The sequence below is a fragment of the Cupressus sempervirens genome, chromosome 2 (genome assembly GCF_028749045.1).
Source record: "Cupressus sempervirens isolate cs-2001-9-10 chromosome 2, ASM2874904v1, whole genome shotgun sequence".
Classification (NCBI taxonomy): Eukaryota; Viridiplantae; Streptophyta; class Pinopsida; order Cupressales; family Cupressaceae; genus Cupressus; species Cupressus sempervirens.
In genome coordinates, this window is record NC_143119.1 from 289,982,831 (window position 1) to 289,992,599 (window position 9,769).

Consider the following 9,769-nt stretch of genomic DNA (forward strand, 5'->3'; position numbering starts at 1 on the left):
GCAAAATGCATATATTGTCTCTTTGGTAGGTTGGTCTTATATGAAAAACATTTTTGCATCGGAAGGTGTAAAGCAATCAGATTTTTTGATTTCCTATCTTAAGGATTGGGGGAATTGTGATTTTTTCAGAGAACTATATGAGTCAGTTTGTTGATCCAGGCTTCTATCAACATCTTGACTTGAACTTTAGTGGATTTTGTGAGGCTAGATTATATTCATTTTTTTTTTTCACTGAACACGTTTAATCTGTCACATTCGTGAGGACACATTTATGGTGCATGACCTTTGTTGACTGAGGGGGACTGAGACTTGGGAAGTTGAACACTGCCTCCTATTGTACACAACACAAATTCATGGGATAAGCTCATGAGAAGTTGAATATGGGGTGGGTTAATCACATCCCCACTTTCCAGCTATTTGATCCATTTTTGCATCTTTTATCCATTCAAGTTTCTTATCAGTTGTCAGCTTTGCGCTCAATCTAGATTCTAAATCTTTGTTGTAATAGAGTGACTTCAATTTTGCTTTCTTTAGATATATCAAGCTAAACAAATATTTAGAGTTTAGATCTCTCAGTTTTATGTATTCTGGAGTCGTAAAAAATCCAATCTGAAGCTAAAATTCTTAACAAAACTCAACATAAGCCTGTCTAATCTATGTATCCAAATTCTGCTTCTCTGCTATTTTTTATCTCCTAGGATGACATTATAATATTCTCGGTAAATGAACGTAAAGAAGACCAAACGTTGTACAGAGCAAAGCTTAAAAACAAACTAAAAACCATTACAAAAGAACTAATTAATTGTTGTGAACTAATTAAGCAGAAATTGTCTTCAGAATACAGTAGATATCTTCACCATAAAATACCATTATAATAAATATCTATAAATATTTGCAGATATTAAACAACTTGAGAAAAGCATAAAACAATGGAAATATATGACACAGGAAATATTATAAAGTAGTATGCATTACTGTGATTGTCGAAAAGCATAAGATGTTTCAGCTACAGGTAGCGCAAATAGTATGATCAGTGTAATATTCAAATCAAAATTGTTCGAATGTACTTCTTAAGAAACTTAGTTCAAACAAAAGATATTACAGTGCTTGTGTAATTGTGTTTCTGAGCATTGATTGCTCTTACTATATCGAAGGGACAAAATTTTCTAAGCCAACCATAAGCAAAATGGAAGCATGTATAACTGTATGCATTATGTCTCCAGTCTTGATAGTATGTTACTTGTAAAACAAGATTCATGCTGGCAAAATGTTAGAATTGTTTAACAAAAACAAGTGAAAATAAGATTGTAAACATATAGATGAATAGTACACTAACCTATGTTGGTGATGTCATTCTACTATTCTTGAAGTAGAGTGGCACGTACAATCATGTGCTGAATTTGCCTTTCATTGTGAAGTTTCGTAAAGTGAAAATGACTGCTAATTTGTCGGAAATATACTTCTCATAGGTCATGTTTTTTAAAGAAGGCCAGATTTGTTGGACAATGTTTTTTTCAGCAAACCAGTGGATTGTTTGGTTATTGTTGTTTGTTATAATTGCTTTTATGTGTAGACAGTATATGTAGTTGACCTGTTCTTTGCATCCGGTACAATAAGCTTGTTTGTCATCAAGTACATCATACTTTTCAAATCTAAAATTACAGTTAGGGTAGTAAGCATGGAAAGGATTGCAAAAGGCATTTGTAGGCTCCAGAACTCCTAGTACCTACAGAAAATAAGATGGTGTTAGTATGGCAATAAAATGGGGAGGAAGAAATGAAGAACAATAGGCATTTTAAATTTTTACCTCGAATGTTGTGTGCAAGAGGTCATTTAGTTGTTGAGTTGTTCTTTTGTCATTCAGTGGACAAATATATGTTGCAAGAATAGTGCAAAGAGAGTGTTTTTGATCAAGCTTTTTTGCAATGCTTCAAAAGAGCAGTATTGGCATTTCATTTTTATGTAGTTTCTCTTGCATTTGGAGGTAAAAGTGGGCAAATTTGGAATGCATGTACAGTTGTTATTAGATAAAACTGTTAATCATTTGATTTTAAAAAAAAAGGAAATAAAAATATACAATTGCAAATGAAAATAGAAATACTATGCAAAAGAATACCAGTGCTTGATCCATGTTTGTGTGACCATCTTTGATGTCAAGTATGTATTGAGATCCTTTTTTGTATGCTGTTGCGACTATTGCACCAACTTATCCATTGGGGTAGTCTTCTGTACTAGTGAGCAAGTTTTTTATAGTTGTGCTTAGAATGAACTTGTATTCAGTAGACAACAGTGGAATTGTTTCTACTATGCTATAATCATTCAGAGTTAGTATGCAGTCTGAATCTCCATGATCATACTCACTCTTAGGTCCAATGTCAAAATCTGTAATTGCTATAGCTATGCCTGCAACTATTGTATTCTCATATTTTTGTATGAGGTTGCTTCCAATACTAAGTGTTATAGTCATTTCACCTTTGGAGTCTGTCAAATTTGCACGTAGAACTTCTCGTGTTCCTGTGGTTCTATCAAGGATAACTTTGTACACAACGAGCACATTTCGTTAAAAAGTATTGGCTGATTTTCTGGCATTTAAATCTTCAATAGTTGTTAGCCTTTGAGTAGTCAATTTTGGCCCAGGCAAATGAGGAACCATGTCATTAGTTTTTTTATGTTCGTAGTGTTAGAAAGAAATGTCATTAGTTTAAATGCTCAATGTAATTATCTTTTTGCCATTTTGTCTTCATTTGGGTCTGCTTCATGTATTGATCTTGTTGAATCCATTGTTGCTACAGGACAAAATTAGAATATTTAAAGTGTGTTTTTGTACTGGTTGTTCTTTGAACCTTTCAATAATTGTGATGAAATTTAGTTACTAGGGTTCATGGTCATGGGATGAGGTTCCTTATTTGTGGCCTTACTAGTTCATAGTTCTAAGTCAAAAGTATTACCTCCTCACTATCGTGTCAATATCATTGATCACTTAAAAAGTTTACCAAATACTTAAATTATAACTATAAGAATAGTTTAGTTTATCATGTCTAGTTTCTTTTATAAAAAAACATCTTCCTACTTGATTGACTTTATCAAAGATTTTTAAAAACTTGGCAATAATGACCTTTTAGTTAGTTTTGACATGGTTGCCCTCTTTACCAAAGTTAGACCATCCTTGACTCTATTTAATGTAAGAGAAATCGATGGAGTTGTAATGGGACCTCCTTTAACCCCCTTTGTTTCCAATAGAATTCTCTCATCAAAAAGTGGGATGGCTTCCTAGCCAGAGTAGTCTTCTACAAATCCACACACACATATCTCTACTTTCAAGCCTCTTCTCATCACCATCCAACCCAAAATCCTTGAATCCTTGAATCTCTAGCTAGTAGAGATTTTAGGATTTGTGAATAAAACCATATTGAGCTTGAGTTAGGTACCCCTTCTTGGTATGTGAACACCTAGCCATTTTGGTGTGAATTAGATACAATTAATGTATTAAGACTCAAAGACAAAAAAATCTAGTTAGACTGAGCCTAATTGAATCCATTTTACCCAAAATGTTTCACATGAGAATTATGAGGATCAAAGACACCAAAGGTAATCAAGTTGAAATTTGACTTATAAAGGGTAAATCCTAAGAAAATAGGTGTTTAGGAAGCTAATTTGTGTTAGCAAGAATGTTAAGTATATTCCTTAAGGGGAGATTGTTAGCACGTTTGGAGAGATGATTGAGTAGTTGGTAGTTGGATTGATTTCTTATGTTGTTCTTTGAACTCTAAATTGTGTATGAGAGTAGTTGAAATGTGGTCGTGGGGGAAAGTGAATATTTGTGAAGGTGGCAAGATGGTCTATCCAATAGGCTTCTGTTTTGTAGGTGGAACATATTTTTTCTAGTGTGTTTGTCCATATATGGTCGATGAGTTTTTTGTTTGCAGCATGTGCTTCATTCAGGATGAAGTTCATATTGTGTTGTTGCATTTGTTCAGTGAATCTTTGTGTCACTTTGTTTTTTGTAGACATGTCAAAGTTGAAGTCACTGACAATGAAAAGAGGAGTATCGGTAGTTACAAATGTGACTTGTTACTTAATTTTTGCACATGTGTAAAAATTTAAGTATACATGCAGTGAAAATACAAAAAGTGCTTTTCATTTCATTCAAACAATAGAAATGTCTTTGTATTTATTTACTTTCAAATATACATTGACGTTTTCAAATAATGAAATGAAATGATATGCTGAAAAGAAATGATCTCACACAAGCCGTGAGTATAGCTCACTGTATTAAATTTCTTTCATAAGGAAATACATGAACAGATACATATGAATGAAAGAAATAAAGAGTAGAGATAACCAGTCATTGCCTATTGCTTTGACTGGTTATGCATTCTATCCCCGGTGCATCATAATCTAGCTCTAAGCTTCACATGATCTCCAGCCTGCAAAAAACATGAAAGCAACTGATGTTAGATCCCGAAGGATCTAAGCAATGACTACCTATCTCTACAACTACATACTCTATCTATTGATGCATCTCATTATGAAAGACAAGAAAGCTAAAAGAAATAAAAGTTATTTATGGGTGTCACGAGCCCGTCATTGAACCTCATAAATAATATGCCACAAGGTACAAAAGATTACAACAAAAGAATTAATGATTGATAGCATTGAAATGTATAACTTACTGCAGAAAAGCATGGACATGATTGTTTCCTTCGATGAAGACAATAATTGATTGGAAATTACAGCAAAGATTTAAGGAAAATGAAGTAAAACCTGTTTGTACATCACAAAGATTTAAAATTACATTTTCAAAGAAATAGATATGTAATAGCAGTGAACTCGGTTTCAAATAATACAAAATGTAACTGGAATCTATATATGCAGTAGATACAGCCTATCAACAAATACCCACAGTGGAGGAGGAAGTGTAACATGGTGGTCAAGGACTGTATCAACCAGATCTTTGCCTTGGGAAAAATGGGTCAGCTCTATGGAGTTATGAATGATAGAGACAAATACATATATATTTCTTTGGAGGAAATGAAGGCTGTTGAAGACTACATCAAGAGACAAGGAAGGGTATTGAATACTTTAGATGCAGTATTGGATGTGAGTGGTGTTTATAATCGAGAGAAGGACCGCTATGATCACCATTAGAAAGGGGTTTGATCATGATTTTGGACATGGTTTTAAAACAAAATTGAGTTCAACAGGCCTTGTTTACAAGCACTATGGAAGGGAGATAGTAGTAAAGAACTTGGGTTAAGCCCAGATCATTTGGATGTTGAGAGTGTTTATCTTGCTTTATACAAAGGTTTTATGGAGGAAATTGACACTATTGACAATGGCATCAATCAGTATGATACTAAAAGCCAACTAGGTATATCAGTAATACATATTTGTCGACAAAGGTTTCACATATCAACCCTGATTAGATGGAGGAAAATACAGCTGGGAAAGAGGACCACCTTTTTCATTGTGCTATGATGGTTGTTGGTAAAGACTTTGTAGAGATGTTGTACCATTATGCCAAATCTTGGTTACCTGGACGCTCAATAGTTGTGGAATGACATTGATCCAAGTGGAGAGATAATGTTACTAAAGAGATATTGCCCATGGAAACAACATTATTTTCAGCTTGAGCCGAAATTGAATGAAAATTTAAAACGTCATTGAGTTAAGCCATTACACAGCAACAAAACGTTTCCAGCAAATATAAACAAAAAATTGCAGATTTGAACCTCTACTTGCAGGCAGCAATGAACAAGAAACATTAGTAATGGGTTTTAATAGTGCCTCATATTTTTTAAACAAGTGAAGGCAACATAGATTCGCAAGATGTTTTAGCAGTTTCTCGCGCAGCAACTGGTCTTGCAAAGATGACAGAAAGGAAACTGTTTATGCTAGAGCATACAACTAGTGACTTGAATCTACCACTAGACACTCAAATTAACTGGGCAAAGGAAAACTAATATATTTGATCTGAATTTGGAAAGTTCTAAAAATAAGAAGAGAACTAATAAAATCCATATAGAAGTATCATTAACAACAGATAAATGACCATGCTTCCAGTCATGGCGGATTAAAGCAATAGATTCTATTTGGGTTTTTTCGAAACATAATTTGTTATATATTCAAAGAGAAACTTCAAAACTTCAGATGCTTTTTGAAAGTGCAGAGAGCCCAGTCACAGTTTCAAGTTTGTCCTAGAAAAAATCATAGTAATAGCATCAGATTTAGAAAATTTAAACTCTTACCTCTCTAGCTATAATGGAAGGTGCACAGTCACGGGAGAACGAAGACCAAGTAATATGTAGCAACAAAGAAAAATCCAGAGATCCTCAACTTCATACAGCGTATCAAATATAACAAATTCATCGATGGATATAGCGAACTCATTAGAAGACTCCATTTTCTCCAAACCCTCGAGCTTTCCAAATGTTTCATAGAAAGATGCATATTAAAAACGAAAGCTTTTTAGGGTTAAAGCTTGTTACGCCCTTTTCAAAGTTACATAATTCTTTGAGATCTGCGGCCTTTCATGGGATTTTATTTCTTTTTGAAATAAAATTCATATGTGTGATGAGTGAGGTTAATGCTGAAGTTTTTTTTTTTAGCTTATAACATTACTTTATATTCTTGCATATAACTATAATAAAGAAATAATATTTAAATGATTAGTTCTAGTCATTTAATATTATTTTCTTATTCCAAAATGTAAGAATATTATTTTAAATCATTTCTTTTGCATAGATATTAATGTAAAGAGAAATATTTTAATGACATAATTATAAGTCATTAGATATTTTTCTATTTTTAATGCAAAAGATAGAGTCATGTCATGGTCTTTAAGACTGAAAATAGTTAGGAAACATATGCATGGAATATAGGAGGTCGGATTTTGACTTTGCTAAGTCAGTTTGGGGGTCTTTATGACCAGTTTGAGCATTTTGTTGACAGTGGAAGGTGAATCATAAGGTTCTTTATGACTGAGTGGAGCTTTTTGAGCAAAAGATCATTATTTTAGAAGGTTCTAAGCCCTGTTTTCTAGGCTATCTTTCTGCATATGACCCAAACAGTTGAGCATTGTACTTAATGAGTTTTTTAACTCATTGGAAGAGAGTTCTGATTTTATGACTGAGTTTTGAGACATCTTTGGAGTCCTAAGCTTTGTTATAGGGTCTGTAATTCAACATTTTGAAGAAATAATGCCAGTGACAGCAGTGTGATTATGCCTTATGAAGTAAATTGTTAAGTTCTTTTTCCTTTCTATAAATTCTGTGTGTGTTTTGAATGATTTGATAGGTTAACCTGTGAATGTTTACATTATTCCTTGTTTTCTGTCTCATTCCAGCACCTTTTTGTGGAAAAGTAAGTCTGCTTGCAGGTTATGATATGTGTTTATAGGTGAAATTAGTCAAAGTGAGATAGTAATTTATCTTCTTTTTGTAGTTTTAGTATTGAAACCTTATCATAAATCACTTGTGCAAGCCTTTACAGGAAAATGTGCTTTATCTGTATTTCATAGAACTATAATCCTCTTTGTTACATGTGTGTTACGTCTTCATAGTAACTTCTGGTGTATCACCTCTTTTCTTAGTTTAAGCTTTAGGTTTTAGGTTTATTTTCTGCACTTTCTTACCTTTTCCCTATAAGTTTTCATTAAGTTTTAGAGTGTTTCACTAAAATATATAATAGGAGCCGGCCTAAAATCCAGAGGTTTCATTTCATTATCCAGTCTCACATAATGAAATGACTCCCATGTTAAGTAAGGGTTACTGAACATTGCCAGTTCAGTAGGGTTCAAATCGTCAAACTTAACAGTTTTGGCATGCCCGATGGGACCTAAGCACATTTTTCAACTGTGCTGGAACAACTGAAGGTCATTTTTCAACTATCTAGCAGGAGGTGATGAATTTATGAGAAAGATTCAAACACGAAGTTCCACTTCTTTTGAATATCTGTAGTTGGAAACTCCAAAAAGACGTGGAAGGAGCTTATGCAGGACAAAGCCAGCATCAAGGAGGCAACTTTTGATCCTTGGTCTTCGTGTATACAGCAGAACACATCAAAGAAAAGTTAGACATTCAGTAAGCCCATTAATAAGAGCTGATTCTTTTGGCATTTCTACTGATTCAATTGAAAATTCGGCAAGTACTGGTTTTATACTAGCAACTACAGTCAATACAAGTTTTCAACAACAGCTTGTATAGCAACAACTAGTACAACAGCATGTACAACAACCTCCACCAATGGCGAGGGCATATGCTTTTGTGCCTTTTAATCAAGGGAGTCCCTTGAATTTTGCACAACATCATGATATACCATTGGCTACATTGAAGAGTCTGCCTGATTTCACAGGAGAAAATCAGACTACAACATATGAGCACATAAGAGATGTTGCAACTTTATGCAACGTACATCATGTTACAGAGGAGGATGTGGCTACTAAGCTACTGGCAGGATCATTTAAAGGAAAAGCACTTCAATGGTTTAGAAGCCTAGCTGTTGGTTCTATAGGCTCATGGGATGCTTTGGGTGATGCTTTAACAAGACATTTTGAGGATAAGTCAGACTTTTTGTCACTTGTGGAGTAGCTCACAACCATAAAGCGTGCACCATAAGAACAAATGATGGATTTTAATAACTGGTTTCAGAGAACCTGGACTAGGATACCCAATGTGGTAAGACCTTCAGCAGAGCATGCTTTTCTTTATTATTTAAGAAGCTTAAATAGCGATATTTCAGTAATGATTTGGTCTATGGGAGGTGTTTCGCTGCCTCAAGCTTATGAGATTGCTATTAGGGCTGAAAATAGTCTTATCCAGGCTAGTAAAATAGCCCCTAGGCCTCCAATGCCCATTTTCCCAAACATTCAGTCAAATATACCATTGGTAATTCCGCCATTTAACCCATTACCTGTTGTTCCCGGCCAAGATATTACCATGGCAGGTCCTTCTCCAGAGCTGCAAGAGATTAAGAACAATTAGCTCAAAATTGAAAATATGATGCAAACCTTTAGTAATGAGCTAGTTAATCTTAAAAAGCAACAATTTCAGCCTAGGCCATCTCACCAACAGCAGACTCTAGCTGTAAATCTACCTTATCACCAGCAAAATCAAGGCCAACCTCAAGGAAATAGACTGCCATTTCAAAGGTAATACGATGAGTTATAGGCAGAATATTAATCAAAGACATTTCTAGTCATATAATCCAGTTCCTCTTAATTCCGCGAATCCAGTTAGAGACATAGTGCCCATGCAGAATAATCTTGCAGTGGACTTTGAGTGGTGTTATCCCTGTAATGAACCTCACAATCAGGCTACATGCACAAATGGAGTTATAAATCAGGCATTAATGGTGCAAAATACAGTAGCAGGACAACAAAATGTCACAAATGATGCACCTAAACAACAACATGATGTACCGACTCCTGAGATTGCTTTCCTCAACTAGTAGAGAGATGAGTTTTGCATAGTCAATAATGACTCATCAATATCAGCAAATACTCGAGCTAAGAAAAGAGCTCTTGAAGCAGACCAAATAGAAAATAAGGGTAAAACCACTGATACAGCTGAGCCATCATCAAGTGCTACAAACATGGTGGGAGACACTCATGTCCTTGTCACTAAGGAAAACATTCACAAACCAGTAGAACATGTTGCTGCTAAGATACATCAAAAATCACACTTTGTTGCGCCATTCAATATAGTGGAGAATATGAAGAAGAGGAACGTGTCTATGTCAATGTGGGAGACTTTGGCTATTCCTGGTCAAA

At 34.6% G+C, this 9,769-nt stretch overlaps 1 pseudogene; it reads left to right on the forward strand.

Moving 5' to 3' along the window:
* The first annotated feature begins 4,923 nt into the window (after positions 1-4,923).
* Positions 4,924-5,667, forward strand: LOC149572204 (uncharacterized; annotated as a pseudogene).
* The last annotated feature ends 4,102 nt before the right edge of the window (positions 5,668-9,769 follow it).